Raw genomic sequence first — 17,457 nt, forward strand, 5'->3', positions numbered from 1 at the left:
AGTAGAATATTTCATGAAATGGATAGGAGCCAAAGCCTTTACAAGAACAACAGCCTAACAAGTTCAAGCATTTGTCTGAAAAAATATTATTTGTAGATTTTGTATCCCGCATACCATAATAACTGACAATGGCCAACAATTTACTGTTAAAAAACTTATAGAATTCTATGCAGATCTAAAGGTTAAGCTAATAAAAACCTCAGTTGAGCATCCACAAACGAAGGGACAAGCAGAATATGCCTACAAAATATTGAATCAAGTGTGTTCAAGCTTTGAAGAATCCAAATCCTTTGTGTTTGATGGAAGGCTGGATGTGCTTGTTGTTGCTGAGGTGCTTTACAATAGGATCTGTGGTAGATTATATTTGTAATCCACTCTTTGTTGAATCTAAAGCTTAAGTGTTTTCAAATCTTTTAAGATTAAAGTGTTTTTCAAACTAAGTGAAAAACAACATGTTGTTTTATCGAAACAACCGATTGTTTTATACTTAGGTGTTTTTGAAAAAGTTTGAAAACTGTTTTGGATGGTTGACTTGCTGTCAAACCCAAACAACCGATTGATTCGCTATTTCAACTGATTGTTTGTTTGGAATCCTAACAGAAAACAGTTTTGTTTGTTAAAAAAGCTTTAATTGATTTCATAACTGAATACGCTCCTGCTTTAAATACTTTGACCAAGATTTGAATACAATAAATAGTTTGTTAATGTTTTATAACAAACAACAAGACAGAAAAACATATTTGAGTTTTTCAAATAGTTTTGAAGCATTTGAGTTTGAACTTGAGCTTTGGTTATTCAAGAGAGAAGTGGAATAGGATTACTCTGTATTGATTTCAGTTGATTCTGTAACAGTGTAATTCGTTCTGTGATTTGTGTACATTCTGGTGTTGTAAAGCCAAGAAGGGTTGTGTGCTCTTGAGGTTGTCAAGATTAACATTCTTGGTGGTGTATGTGCTGAGCCAAAGGAAGTGTGTGTCTTGTGGGGATCAAGGTCACTTCTTTGGTGGTGTGTGTATGTAATCTGGATTTGATTACCTAGTGGATTCCCCAGTGGTTTCTGGGAAACTGGATGTAGCTCTTAGGTTAAGAGTGAACCAGTATAACTGTTTGTGCAATTCTCTCTTCCTTAAACTCTTTAATTTCAGTTGCTGTTATATTACTGGTATAAACAACCGATTGTTTTTTTGTTGTTTTCTGTTTTGAGCTTTGTTCTTGGCAAACTGAATTCCTAAATCTAGTTTCTTGCAAAGAATTTCATTCTATCCTAAAATTTTTGCGAAAACCCCCTTTAAACCATTCACCCCCCCCCCCCTCTAGTTTAAAGTCATACATTCTAACACAAAAGTCATTCTCAATCAACTAAAAAGAAGACTTGGAAGTGCAAAGGGATTATGTGTCGAGAAGTTATCGAAAATATTGTGGTTATATAGGTGCACGACACAAACGTCAACTGGAGAAACTCCATTCAACCTTACTTATGGTATTGATGCCATGATACCATTCGAAGTAGGAAAACCAACATTTCAAAGACAAATTGAAGATTGGGAAATAAATAATGAATGTTTGAGAACAAATTTGGATTTGATTGAAGAACTCAGAAAAAAAAAAAGCAAAGATTAGAGAAGAGGCAATAAAGTGAAGGGCAAGTAAAATATTTAATGCAAAGGTCAAGTCGAGAACGTTCAATGAAGGAGATTTAGTATGACGAATGATGACTGAAGTAAGAAAAGATCCAACTCAAGGAAAACTGGCGCCAAATTGGGAAGGATCATTCAGAATAGTTAAAAATTTGCAAAATGGAGCTTATAGATTGGAAACGCTGGATGGGAAGGCAATTTCGAGAACATTGATGGAGATAAAAAAGAAGAGGATTTTACTAATGGAGGAAGAGACCATCCACCCAAACATTTAAAGTTCTTCCTTCTAGTCTTCTAAAAAATTAGAGAAGAATTAAATAAAGAGAGGATCAAGCCCAAAGCCAACAAGGAGACTACAAGCATTCAAGAATGGGCTCCAATTAATATCTTTCTTTGTAATTTGTTTTGTATAAATTTGTAAAACATATAGGAGTAGTGTTTAGGTAGGTACTAAGAGGGAAACCAAAAAGACACCTCTTTTGTAAGTACCTTAGGCGTTAGTTTAGGAAGAAACTAGAAAGTTGTCTCTTCACACTCCTTTAGGCGCTAGAATAGAAGGAGTTGGAAGGTGACCTTTCAAAAGCTTCTGTTGTAAGCTTCTGTTGTACTTTGTGACCAGCCCTCTCTATTATAAAAGGGGTGCTTAAGTCTTTGAAATAATAAGATTGATTTTGTGAGTATTGAACCTCTACCAAATTGGTGAGTGATTGAGAGAGACTTGTGTTTTCTTCTCTTCTAGTCTTATCTTGAGTGAATTCTTGGGCTCTCAAGTGGCGGCAACAACACTCATCTTGACGCCAACCATTCTTCAAGTGGCGTACACATTCCAAGAGCTTCATCCACATAAGTCCATTTTCCCTTCATTCCAAATTACCCATTTTTGTTCTACTTGTTTGTTTTCACTTTCAATCGGTTATGATGTCCTCTTTCATTTGTTGCACTTATATTCAATTTTAATCGGTGCAAATTGGTTGTTCTTGCTGTTTTGGTCACGTCCTCCATGGGTATAAATGCAATATGTTGTGTTCTTGGGTTTCTATCCATGGGTTTGTTGTTAAAAATGGGTTTCTATGTGAGTTTGGCTTGATTTTTGTGTTTTGGTGAGTTCTTGAATGTTAAGAACATTTATCCAATTATTAAAAAGTGCCTAATCATATTCCAACTCTTGTTGAATCCATAATATGTTCATATCATATCTCTATCATGTTAGTGGAATCATATCAAACATGAAATGCAAGTCATTTGAAGTTTTTTTTTAGTTGGATTTTATGTACAGTATCAAGACTCAATCAATGTATATAATACCTCTCGGTCAATGATGTCTTCTCATTCCAAAAGAGAATCCCTCCCGAGATGGAACTGACCAATGAAGAAATATTTCTAAAGAGTTATGTTGCAACTATTATATTAAATCTAACAAGATCAAAATGGTTGACAAAGGCCAAACCAAAGCATACAAAGCTGGTAACTAATAACCGAGAAGTACATCAAAAAACAAAAAAGAAAATGATCCTAAATCATTCAACATCTACAGTGTCATTGCCATTTCCGACTTCATCTTCTTAACCTTCTTCATAAGGTATCTCCTCAATTGGAATGAGGTTGTCGTTATGAAAATATTTTCGGACACCAAAGTTTCCTTAATTCAAAGGAATCTTGTAAAAATATTCAATTTGTTGAAAAACTTTAAAAAATCCCAACTTGTGTTATTCTACTACCAAGTTGTGGGCTTCTTCTAAATCATTCTCCAATTGATTTATCTTCTCAACATCAGCGTGTTTAGAAGTAGATAAATATGTCAAGCCTCCTTTCAATTTTTAATTTTCAACTTGCAAAGAAAGTCTTTCTGCAATCAAGACAGTGATTTCATCTTTTAAAGACTCCTTCTCAGCATCACAACGTGCATAAACATTTGAAATCTGTCATCTAAGCAGTCAAAGAAATGTTGGCATCAAGAGCAGATTACCCAACTAGTTCTTTCTTCAAATTTTCATGCTCAGTGGTAGAAATACCATTAACAACTTCTTCTTTAAGTCTTTTTGAAACTAGCAAGCACCGAGTCAAAAGCTCGATGGATGCATCAGCCAAAGAAGGCACATTTACTGCCTGAAAGACATGCCTTTTCAATCCATTCAAATTAATATTTACATATTTCGAGAACCGTATTAAATCACGAAAAAGACTTTGCAGAAGTGGTTGAGAAGAGTTGTCAACACCATGACGATGACGCCTTGGTGAAGAGTGAGACTGCCTACTACCCTTATCTCTTTTCCTGCTCTTCTTTGGAGGTTCAGCATGAGCAACATGAGTGTTGTCAAGAATAGGATCAACCCAAGAAATAGGTTCTACGTTCTCGACTGAGGAGTAGAACTACCAGGCCTGTTAAGAAGCTTTTGAAAATATGCTCGACCCTTTAGGTGAGTAGAAGCCATTAAACCTGCAATCCAGGAGAAAATTTAGCAAAGTTAAAAAATCTCTGATAAAGATAACAAAATTCGAATAAAGCATACCGATAAAGTCTCTTTCCGGTTTTTGGGAGAGGTAAATTTGCAGCAGAGCACGAGTGGGAAGCTTTCGGGATAAGTGATCAAGAATCGAAAGGACTTGAAGGTCTTCCGGCTTCATTGAGTGGCACGACCAAGAGTTAAACTTCAAGGGACTGTTAGTCCAGTAAAAAGGAAATTTTGTAACATCTCCATTATAAAAATATTTTTTCCCGGTTTTCTCTATAAGAATTTTAAAAAATCCCCCTTTAAAATTTTTATAGGAAAAAGTGAAAGGAGAAAGCAAACAAGCCTTTGACTGACTAATCAAAGATAACCAGTCAGAACGTTTACCAAGCTGAGAACTATAAAAATGAAGAAAAACAATCGAAGTAGGAGATAACGAAAGAAATTTACATACAACACGAAAGGCTTGCTTACAAGCCTAGCTATTAAGGTGTAGTTGAGTAGGAGCGACATTGAGAATGCGAAGAACACCTATTTGAAATTCATTAAGAGGAAATCGAACATGAATGTCCGTAAAAAGGCAATCATAAAAATAAAAAAACTCACAAGCCTCACCCTCACGGCCATGACAAACATTGCCAATAGCCCGACAATGCCGTAAATAAATAATTTCCTCAGTAGCTTCAGATGAATAAATAGAGATATTTGACAAAACACTGCGAAGGGCTGAAGACCAACGATACCAGGAGAAATATTTGTGGACTCCATATCAACCCATTCATAACCCCGTCTTAGCTCCAGTTTTCTTCTGCCTTTTTGGCTCGTTCTTCAACTTCAACATCTGGAGCTTCATCGCTTGAACTTACACCAACACAAGCTTTATTTCTCGCAAGTGACAAAGTTGTGGATGAAGTGGTTGAATGAACACTCCTATTAATATCTTCAATCACTCTCCCGAAAGCTCTGTTACTCGCGCTTGAAAACCCCAAATCCCTATTAGAATAAAAAACAGAGCTTGAGGAAGAAGACATGATACCTTCTAAAATTGTAGAAATACTTCTCGGATACAATGAGATAAATGTAGTAAAAGCAGTGGGGCAGTGTTATCAAAGAACCTTTATTTATAAAAATCAAAAACCCCTTGCAAACGAAACGACACAGCATCTAAATCATTGAATTTTGATGCATCTAATGGTCAAGGGTTAAAGACGTTTCACATCAAAGGCAAAATAATCATCATGCACACGAAACGATATGATCCCCCGTTCGGAATGAATTTAATATATAAGATACCCTAAGAACAAAAATAGCAATGTCAATCAAATTCAAAAAAAAATTATTGGCATCTCGTCATTTCCAAAATTCTCATGCCTGGTGGGCTAGTGTATTAACTGAACCGAAAGGTAGAAAGGACTCAACCAAGAGGTAGAAAGGTCGAAAGGCTATCAACATGTTAATGGTTAAAATAATATAAATAAACAATAGAATTAAATAACATTGTATCAAAGCCCAATAAATATGCCCAAAACACCACAAATATATTTAGTAATTGCAATGTGTGAAAAGTAAAAGTCCAATCAAGTTAAAGTCCAACAACAACCCCACTGTAAATAGGTGATTTGTTGAACATGTAAGTAGAGTGTTTCTATCTGATAATTGAAAAAATTGATTATGACTTTATCGTCGGAGTACCTTGCAACACTCACACCCAAGAGTGATCCCAAATCTAGAAGTCGAGAGTTGAACTTGACCAAGCAGTTGAGTGATATTCCGCATCCAGTAACCAAGAATCAGCCTAAGCCCACATAAGAGAGTCCAATCTAGTTGATCCAGTCGCCGAAAACCCAAAACATCAGTGAAAACCCAAGAGACCGAAAAAAGATTAATTATTTCTAAGATTTTGTAAGAACATATTTTATTTTAATTATGACATTATTTATATTTGATGACGTTATTGCAAACGAATCTACTGTAAAGTTACATGAATAAGTAATTATGGATTCATAATCAATTTTTTAATGTGAGGTTAAAGATGTTATTATTTATCCAACATAACCGATTTTTTTAACGTGATTTTGAAATGTTTGTAACATTTTCATATCATCAGCAAAGCAACAATACTGAAATATATACGTTTCATCTAATCACCCTTTTGTAACTTCTTTGGTTTAAACGAGAAAGAAAACATAATATTTATCTAAAACCAAACATGAATAAAATCATTTATTGGGATATTGTATTTCGATGACACTTGTGAATGAAAGAAAGTTAAGCAACTCCGATGGACAATTCCTACAAAGATAATTTCTTATAATCATCGCCTATTTCAATAACATGCCATTTGGGTTTGGTGAGTTGGTAAGGGCAAAGGTGGTCATGGATTGGAAAATCCAAATCCAATCTAAGTATAAATATTTGAATTGGATTCAAAATTCATAGTTTCTATAAAAACCAATTTGAATTTTTATAAATCTAATCAAATCCAAATTCATATTTTTATAAAACAAATTAATTGGATTTTAAATCTAAATCTATATTTTTTTTTAAAAACTAAACATAATATTAATATAATAATATGTAACAAAAAAATTAATATTATATAAATATCATAAAATATAATAAAATTTTAATTTAATAATACAAAAAATTATAACTACTATTCTTAAAAATTTGAAATTAGTTAATTTTATTCATATTTAAGTGTAAAAGTAGCAAAATCATAGAATATAAAATATCTAATTGGCAACGTCATAAATTTATGAATTTAACCCCTCTCCACATGAAAAAAAAATGTCTATCATTCAATGCTAAACGTTAAAATCATAAGTGTCTTAGACAAATAAGAGTTTAGATCAATAATCTGCTTTCCTTATCCATGTTTTTATAAAATAATTCTTCTATAAACTTTTTATTTTATTTTCTAAAAGACATTTTTCATTCATCTTATAACGGAAAAAAAAAATTACATCAACGTGAATACTGAAAACTGGTTTGGTTGATAAAGAATTTGTTCATCAATGACATGATCATATACAGGTTAACGCTGATTCAGTTATTTGGAAGATTTGACTAATAAGTAAAACGGAAATCTGGATTTTTTTAATTTTAAAGATCTGTTTAACTAAAATGGAAATCTGATTTGGAAAATCCATAAAATATGGATCAAAATAAAATCCAGATTTAAATAAATGGATTTTAATTAAATTGGAGCAGTCTAAAAATAAAACAGTTTAATTCAATTGGATTTTTGTGTCCATCCCTAAAGTGCACTTAGAAATAAACTTTTATTAGCAATTATTATTTTTACTGACTTACATTATTTAAGGGTGGACAAAAAATCCAAATTACAAAATTCAATCCATAATTATCCAAAATCATATTAGTTTTAATCCATTTAAATGGATTTATCTCAAATCCAAATCCATATTTTTGGATTTTAAATCCAATCCATTTAATTGGATATGGATTAGATATAGATTGGATACATTTTTGGATTATCCAAATTGCATTTTGGGTTGGATTTTGACTTGGCCTAACCAGGTTGAGCCAAGACAATTCGGGCCCAGGTTGAGCAAAGTCGGCCCAAGTCCACGTCGAGCTGAGTCGTCCGGGCCCAAGTCAGTAGGTGTGGGCCAAAATCGAGCTGAGTCAACCCTGGGCCAAGTCAAGCTGAGTGGCCGATATTGAGTCGACCCGAGTCGGCTGAGGCCGATATCGAGCCGAATTGGCCCATGCCAATGTCTAGTCGAGCCGGTCCAGGCCCATGCCAATGTCTAGTCGAGTCGGTCCAGGCCCATGTCAAGTTGAGTCTTTCAGGTCCGATATTGAGTCGAGCGAGGCCTGGGCCGATATCCAGACGATTAGGCCAGGGCTGATGTCGAGCCGAGCAGACCCATGCCGATGTCGAGTCAAGCAGGTCTAGATTGATGTCGATTCGAACGGGCGAAGGCCGATATTTAGTCGAGCGGGCCCGGGCCGATGTCGAGCCGAGCAGGCCCGGGCCAATGTCGTACTGAGCAGGCTCGAGCCCATGTCTAGACGAGTGGGCTTGGGCCCATGTCGAGTCGATTGAGCCAAGGCCCATGTCGAGCCGAGCAGGCCCAAGCCGAAGTTGAGTCAAGCAAGCTCGGGCCGATGTCGAGTCGTACAGGCCCAGGCCGATGTCAAGTCGCTAAGATCGATGTCGAGTCGTCTGGGCCCGAACCGATGTAAAGTCATTAAGGCCCGGATCGATGTTGAGTCTAGCGGGCCTGGACCGATGTCGATACGAGTGGGTATTGGCCGATGTTGAGTTGGTCGGGCCCAGTCCCGATGTCGAGTCGTTCGAGCCCGGACTGATGTCTAGCCGAGCGGGCCCGAGCCAATATTGATTCGAGCGGGCCTGGGCCAATGTTGAGTCGTCCGGGCTCGGGCCAATGTCGAGTCGTCCGGTCCCGGGCCGATGTCGAGTCGTTCGGGCCCTGACCGACGTCGATTTGTTCGTGCCCGGACCGATGTCGAGTCGAGCGGGCCCGGGTCGATGTCGAGCCGAGCGGGCCCGGGTTGATGTCGAGTTGTCTAGGCCCAGGTTGATGTAGAGTCGAGCGGGCCCGGTCCGATGTCGAGTCGTCCGGGTCAGGGTCGATGTCGAGTTGTCGGGCTCGGGCCGATGTTGAGTCATTCGAGCCCGAGTCGATGCCAAGTCGTTCGGGCCCGGGCCAATATCGAGTCGTTCGGGACCGGGCCGATGTCGAGTTGAGTGGGCCCGGACCGATGTCGAATCGAGCAGTCCCAAACTGATATCGAGATGAGCGGGCCCGGACTGATGTCGAGATGAGCGGGCATGGGCTGATGTTGAGTTGAATGGGTCCATACTGATGTCGAGTCGTCCGGGATCGAGCCGATGTCGTATCGTTCGGGCCCGGGCCGATGTCAAGTCGTCCAAGCCTGGGCCAATGTCAAGTCGTCCGGGCTTGGGTCGATGTCGATTCGTCTAAGCCCGGACTGATGTTGAGTTGTCCGGGCTCGGGTCGATGTCAATTTGTCTAGGCCTGAACCAATGTCGAGCCATCCGGGTCTGGGCCGATGTAGAGTCGAGTTGGTCCACGTCCAGGTTGAGTCGGTTTAGATCCAGTTCGAACCAAGTTAATTTGTGTCCATATCAAAATGGATTTAATGTAATTGACAAAGTGGATTTAATTTAATTAAAAAAAGTTGATTTAATCCACTTTAAATAGATTTATAAAAAATCCAAATATATTTGATCTTAGTTAAAATGAATATAGATCTTAAATCCAATCCATTTATTTGAATTTAGATGGGATAAAATTGGATTTTGAAAAATCCAAAATCCATGACCACCTAACTCCACTCTTAATGGACATGTGTCACTTGTTGATATCGAAGTATTCTAGTTAAAATAAGTGGTAGTGAAAATTTATTTCTAAGTCTTATTTTAATGAATATCTAGTGTTTGTTACCATCCAAGTTTATAAATATGAATCTTTGGTAAGACTATCGGATCAGAAATAATTGAATTAATCATGTTGAATAATTTTTTCCAGTTTAGAGAATTGTCTCCCCTAGATTTTTAGGAACTGCTTTTTACTCTTATCCCTAAATTTCTTAATTCAAAGTAACAAATCTTCTTTAACTTATCAATATATCTTTATAAATGAACGCGTTGTTCTTAGGGGTGGCAAAGCGGGCCAACCCGCCCCGCATAGGCCCGCCCCGCTTAGGCCCGCAAAATGCGGGCCGGGTTGGCCCGCCCCGCATACAAAATGCGGGTTGGTTTTCATGACCCGCCCCGCATGCGGGTTGGCCCGCGGGCTTGCGGGCCAGCCCGTTTTTTTTTTTTTTTTAACATAGAAGAAAAAACAATTGAGTGTTGCAGAAACATCTAAAAGAAAAAAAAAAGATTTCAAAATTAATGATTTATTATATTCTTTTTAGAAGTTTATTGTCTAATCCTACTGAGAGGTTGGAAATCAATGTTCATGAAACCAAACTTAGAACAAACGCAACAAAGGATTCAGGATATAAAATTTATGTATATGTCTATACCAGTTACTTAATAGAGAAAGTTTTTTTTTAACGAGATTGATTCTCGTATTTCATGCGCTCACAAAATATAAAATTAACTGTATGTCTTGTTAAATCATTGTCTCAATATAAAGGGATGATCACTTAAAAGGAACCTTCAAATTTTATAAGAAATAGTTTAATCACACTAGATTTAATTAGAACCCTTAGTGTTGTAATGTAATGAACCACTATAGAATAAATTTTAAGAATTGATGAATAGAGAAAGTTATATTCTAACAAGTCAAGTCAATTTTTTTTTATTTTTTTTTTTGCGGGCTAGCGGGTCAGCCCGTCCCGCCCCGCTGTTGGCCCGCGCGGGCCGCGGGTTATGCGGGACGGGCTAATGCGGGTCAGCGGGTTGAAAACGTCAGCCCGCCCCGCGTTTTTTACCGCGGGCCGCGGGCCGACCCGCATGGCCCGCCCCACTTTGTCACCCCTAGTTGTTCTTCCATTTCTTACCTCCATCCATATATTTTCTTTTTTAATTTTTCACTTTTTCTAATCGCGAACATAACTCAAGGTTTCAAAATATATTATTCTTAGTATTAACAAAAATACAAAGAATTTTTGGTTGAGAATATCAAGAAAATTTTCTTTTTATTTGCAGTGTTAATTTTGAAGGCTTTTTTATTCTTAATGTTTGTGCATGTTTTTATTCTCTCTGTTTCTATTTCTCATCAATTTTATTTATAATTTATAAAAGATAAACTTATGTTTTCATTTATAATTATAATTTATATAAAATAATTACTTTGATCTATATTAGAGATTAAATTTAAATATTAAAATATGGGATATGTTGTAAAATCCACTAAAAAAACGAAGAACTTTAAAAACAGTTTTTAGTTTCTTGGTATTCTAAGTGACAATTTATAAGACAATTTTTTTTTCAAAACACCACTTTTTTTTCTATAATTGAAGATGCTCTAAAAAGTTTGGACAAATTCTTCCCCCACCGTACCAATTTGACCTATACCTTATTATTTTTCAATTTTTTCAAAGTTACCTTCTATTTTGGATTTAAAAATTTAGAATTCAAAAAATATAATTTAAAAATTAAAATTTTATTTCAAAAAAATAAATTCAAAATGAAAAAAAAAATACATTTCATAAAAGAAAATTCAAAATAAAAAAATCTGGAAAAACATTTCAAAATTTATAAATGTGTTATGGAAATTCAAATTTGGAAATATATTCCAGAAAAGGAATTCCAAAAATATTTTTTTATCCATACCCTCTTTTATTTCAGATCAATTTCGTCATTTCACAGGAAAAATATTATCATTTCACTTCACTGAATAATTTGAATCATGTTTAAATTGATACGGTGGCATTGGAAATTTTCCAAAAGTTTGTTCTTCTTATGTAAGAGACTTTTTTAGGAATCTACCCTTACCCACTAATGAATCTAGACCATCTTAAAAGATATTAAAAATATTTAATTAAAAATATAAAAACTACATTAATAATTATTTAGTTCACCTACTTAAACTCAAGTCCATCAATGTTTCTTTTATATCATGTGAATTTTGACTTGTAATATGTTATTCTTAAGCGGATCTCAAGTCTTTGTAAACATTTAGAAAATAAAATTGGATGATATAACGTCATGGGTATATCATACAAATTATTTTTATCTTCTTTATTCCTTAAATTTGGTAGATTCCATCATTTCATATTAATTGAATTACATAAAAATACACTAAGAGTCTCACTGATATCACATATACATACAAATATCAATTATAATATATTCAGAAATTCTTTTTTTACATAAATAAAGTTTATCAAAAAGTCACAAGAAGATCCACATATATGAATATACATGATAAAACTTTTTAGGTTTTAGTTAGAACTATCTTTGATACCTACATTGTCATGTGCTCAAGTACCAAGTGCAATTACTAAAATCACATAAAATATATAAGAAGGATAAGGTATCAAGTATTAATGATCATTAAACAAACATATGTAAGTTATTCAATTCAAATCCCTAAAATCAATTAACTTTATTTTGTCTATTTCAAAGTCAGTAGTGTATAATGCACCTTAGTTATAATGGATACAAAATAACTAATAGATGTCTTCCAAAACACTTAACACATTCATTCTTAGCACTTAGGGTTTACACGCAGACCTTAACTCCATAAGCTGGGATAAGTTCGCTACACAATTAATAGTACAACCAAACATATATAATAATGGTGCAAAAATTCTCAATCAAATTTTCACCACTTGATGTCTTGATTTACATAATTTAGATCATCATTTGATCAAGGATATGACATTTCAATAATAGGTTATTCTGCTTAATACTACAAAATCATAGATAGGCTCAACATACCATCTCAAGTATATGAACTCAATAATCCAATATAAGACACATCAATTCAATGGAAGTATCACAATTAGTCTTAATACTCATGTCCAATTCATCTACATAAACATTTCCTATCATATAACTCAATCAAACTTACCATCTTAAAATAGAGCAAATTTGTTGGGTGATGTATAATCCGCTCAACAAACTTAAATCATAAATTAGTCCATTATTCTAGAGTTGATATTTGTTGGGTGAATTCTAATTCATCGGGCGAATTATGTAAAAACAATAGATTTCACAATACCATAGGGATAACATAAACAACTATAAATTTAACATTTCCAAAAAAAAATAATCAACCAAAACTTTATACAAGCAACATAAATAGCATCATAATATTAATTTCAAACAATTTGTCAAAGATCAAACACCCTCAAACTTAGCCAAACATATAATTTAATATGCATAAAATAAATCACATGATATAAATAGCCAAACATTTCTAAAAAAAAAATCAACCAAAACATTCTACAAGCAACATAAATAAAATCCTAATATTAATTTCAAACAATTTGTCAGAGAATAAATACTCTCAAACTTAGCTAAACTTATAATTTAATGTGCATAAAATAAATCACACGTCATACTTAAGTTGTTGGATTCAGTCTTATTTATTTGACATGTGACCTAAACTTACAACATTCAAATAAAATGCTAAAAACAAACTTAAAACAACAACAAAAAATACTTTATTATATCAAAATTGGATCACAAATAATCTTAGTTTCAAAAGTTCACATAAACTTTATTTATATATTCCAAATATACTTCCAATTATAGAAATTTTAATTTCATCATCACCAAATTTTTGCCAATAATATTTATCATAGTATTTTCTTAATCAAAATCAATCCAACATATCAAGACACTAACTCAACATTTCAATATCAATAATATTTTGCAGTCATTCCATAGTTATAATGAGAGGAATATGCTACATGAGAAAAGAAGAGAAAGAATCATAATAAGAAAGAAGAAATATAGAAGGAATACAAAACGATAAAAAAAAATGTATTATACCCAACAATAACAAAATTTGTCATTGAAAATACTCGTACTAGAGAAAATATAGGAATACATATATCATTTCTTTCCATCTCCCAAGGAGAATCATCATATCTTAGATCCTACACCACCTTCACCATGTTGATGTTTTTAACACGCAATTGTTTCACTTATGAATCTATTATGTTGACTAGCCTAACTTCAAAACATAAGTTGTATTTGAATTGAACTATATGAGACTCTAGAATATGTTCAAGGTTAGGTACATACTTTCTCAATGTGATGCATTGAATATGTTATGTGGGATAACAGAGGAAGTAGGGCGAGTTCATAAGTTACTAGGCTTATTCCCTGAGAATGTGATAAGGCCCAATGAATTTATGAGAAAACTTCCTAGACTTGATATCCCTTCCTAAGCTAGTGAAAGGTGTACACTACAAGAAAATCATTAAATAGAAACTAATTTTAAAGACAAAAAATAATTAGTTGTTATAGTGACCAAATTAGAGACAACTTTGGAGACTAAAAAAAATTTTGGTTTATAAATTAGTTTCTATTATTGTTAAATGGTTTCTAAATTGGTATCTAATTAGCTACCAAGGTTTTAACTACCTTTTATTTAGATTCTAAATTTGGTAGCAAAAACCTTGGTAGCTAATTAGATACCAATTTAGAAACCATTTAACAATAATAGAAACTAATTTAAAAACCAAAAAATTTTTTAGTCTCCAAAATAGTCTCTAATTTGGCGACTATAGCAACTAATTATTTTTTGTCTCTAAAATTGGTTTCTAATCAATGATTTTCTTGTAGTAGTAACCCAAAGAAATACATGATGACCAATAGAGAACTTTAAAGGTTTTCTTTGTTGATATGCATAAATTTTTTGCATGATCAAAGGAGTTTTTAATGTCCCTTGTATCAACTTAACCTTCTCAGTGGTTTGTTAAAACATATCAAGTCATATTAAAACACTTTCCCCAACATGATACCAACAAAGAGGTGTCATGCCTTCCTACCATACAATGCTTCATAAGGTGATATTTCAATACTCATTCGATATTATTATTATTATTGTACCGACCCGGTAGTCGGGAGTGATGACGTGGCAGCAAGCGAAAATATAGGCGTGTTGAACGGAACACCTGGCTGACAGAAGGGAAGGACATCGGGAAGTCTGTGTAGTCGCTAATCGTTAAGTTGGCGTGCTCCGATCTCTAGCATATATAAACCGGCAGTCACCAGGCTTTTGTCGTAGTCGCCGTCTGCGAGCTTAGACGACCAAGTGGTCAGAGATCGCCGAGAGGGGACATCGCCGAAAGATCAGGAAAGCTTGTTCAAGGCTTTCAAAGGGCACGAGTACGAAGGATGAAGTTATCATATGATCATTCCCTAGCCAGAGGTTGAGGCCGGGGAACAGTTTACCAGAACATGCACGATGAGCAAGTAATGCAGATTGTGATAGCGGCAGGCGAGACCACAGAAAAGGTGTGCATGGTGACACCCCGTCCTTGCCATTAGAAGAGATCGCGCTCCAAGGCAGCTATGCCCCGAGTTGCTCCTCACCTGAGTAACTTAGTCGAACAGCCTGAAGAGTAGAAGTGGCGCTCAAGCAGAAGACGTTCCAGATGGTGACACGTGCACAGCTGGATGCGAGCCACGTATTCAGAGGTGTAACCGTCATTTGCTTGGATCAAGCTTGATCTCATGGCAATGCAAAAAGCAGGCTTGTGTAGCTCTTTCCACTGCTGAAGCAGAATACATTGCAGCAGGGAGTTGTTGTGCTCAAACTATATGGCTAAGACAACAATTGAATGATTTTGGTATCTTACTTAACCATATACCTCTGCTGTGTGATAATACAAGTGCAATCAACTTAACCAAAAATCCTGTCATGCATTCAAGAACCAAACACATTGAAATTAGGCATCATTTTCTAAGGGAACACATATCTAATGGAACATGTGATATTAAGTTCATTGGTACTGATTTACAACTTGCTGATTTGTTCACAAAACCATTAGCCAAAGATAGGTTTAATTTTTTGCTTAATGAATTGGGTATTATAAATGTCAATTGTGCCTAGCAGTGAAAAATTAAATCTGTTTATTCGTAATTGAATATGTTTATTTTCTGCACTGGTATGCATTTATGACTAGGAAAGAGAAATTTTGATATTTGACTGCTTGACTGACCTAGTGGGCATTAACCTCTGTACCTTTGACGGTTTTGGTCATGGTTATGTAACCGATTTGATGGTTTGGATGCTCAATAAAGGCATGAGTATGTGCATCGTGACCCTAAATATTTGCTGCATATTTTCAAAGATTCTCTGCACAAATTCAGAGCATAAAATCTTCATGCATATCCACTCATAACTGCCATATCAACCCATTCATTTCTATATAAATCTGTGTGAATACTTGCTACCCACATTGGCTATTCCTTTTCTGTTCTCACCATTTGAAACCAAGAAAAGAATTCAGGTTCAACCATGGCTTCTTCTTCCAAGAAACAGAAAAATAAGGGGAAGCAAACCACCTTTCAAGGTGTGCTAGAAGGTTGGTTCGCTGGAAATGAAGAAGGCATCAATGCCTACATTCACGAGACAAGCAGAAAACAGATTAACATCCCCAAGGTGCTGGATTTCAACTGGCTGAAATCTGAAAAACTGGTAGAAACAAGGGCTGTGTTGAAGCACCAGAAACTGAAAAAGCTGCTGGAATTAACGGGTAATGTTTATCCTGACTTGGTTAAGGTGTTTTATACTAACCTCACATTGGATGGGAAGAATGTTGTCTCTTATGTGAAAGGAATTAAGATGAAGATCACAAGTGAGGTGTGGAACTCTGTGGCTGGAATAAAATATGCTGGATTGAAAGTAGGAAAGGGAAATACCAGTGGAATTTCAGAATTCAACAAGCTGCAATATTATAAGAGTTGCATGAGGAATCCTACAAAGAGTATAAACAGGTTCCATGCAGGGCATTTGAACCTCACTCCACGTCTAGTTTCCTACATCATAGCATGGCAACTTATTCCAAGAGGGACAAACCATGTTGTCTTACATGAAGAGGATCTCATTCTCCTATATTGCATCATGAACCAGATTAAGGTAAACTGGGTTTTCATTATCAATGAACACATGCTCAAATAAAAAAGGTTGGCTGATTACTGATTTCCCTATGCTATAATTGTTTCCAAATTGATTGATTACTTTGGTATTGATGTTACAAATGAGAGAAACGACCCTATCAAGGCTGTAAGTGAGATTGATACTTCAACTCTCACCAAAATGGGTTTTCACAAGATTGAGGACAAGTGGGTGGTTCTCAAAGGGAAGGACCCTCAAGTAGAACATGAGGCATCAAACCTCCACAATGAGGATGAGGATGAAGCTGTTCCTATGGATGATGACTCACCTGCTACCCAGTTTGTGCATGAGGAAGCTGCTGCAAATGCCATAGTTGCCTATCAAGCTCCAGAATACCGAGGAGAACCAATGTCTATGTTTGAGAGGCAAGTGTTGTATCCTCTTGATGTAATGTCTGCAGAACAAAGGGCATACTTTGAGACTACTCATGCAAGGTTTCAACACCTTGATGATCAGATTGAAGGGGTTCAGGCACAACTTGCAGAGCTTTACTACAAGGATCAGTAGTCATCTGTTTTTATTGCTTTCTTTATCAGCTTTCAAATGTCTGTAATGCTGAACAATATGGTTTATTTTCTGAACTATTATGGTTATGGTTTCTGTTTCATATTTGTTTTTTCCCTGGGCTTATATGTTGTTTGATGAATCCAAAGGGGGAGAAAAATAGCTGAAAAATAGCTCACCATTGCTAGGTGAAGCTAGCTGAAACAGGGAGTTAATTATGCACCTTAAAACCATTTCAAATGCTATGCAATGTTGCTG

The sequence above is a fragment of the Phaseolus vulgaris genome, chromosome 1, assembly GCF_000499845.2.
Source record: "Phaseolus vulgaris cultivar G19833 chromosome 1, P. vulgaris v2.0, whole genome shotgun sequence".
Lineage (NCBI taxonomy): Eukaryota > Viridiplantae > Streptophyta > Magnoliopsida > Fabales > Fabaceae > Phaseolus > Phaseolus vulgaris.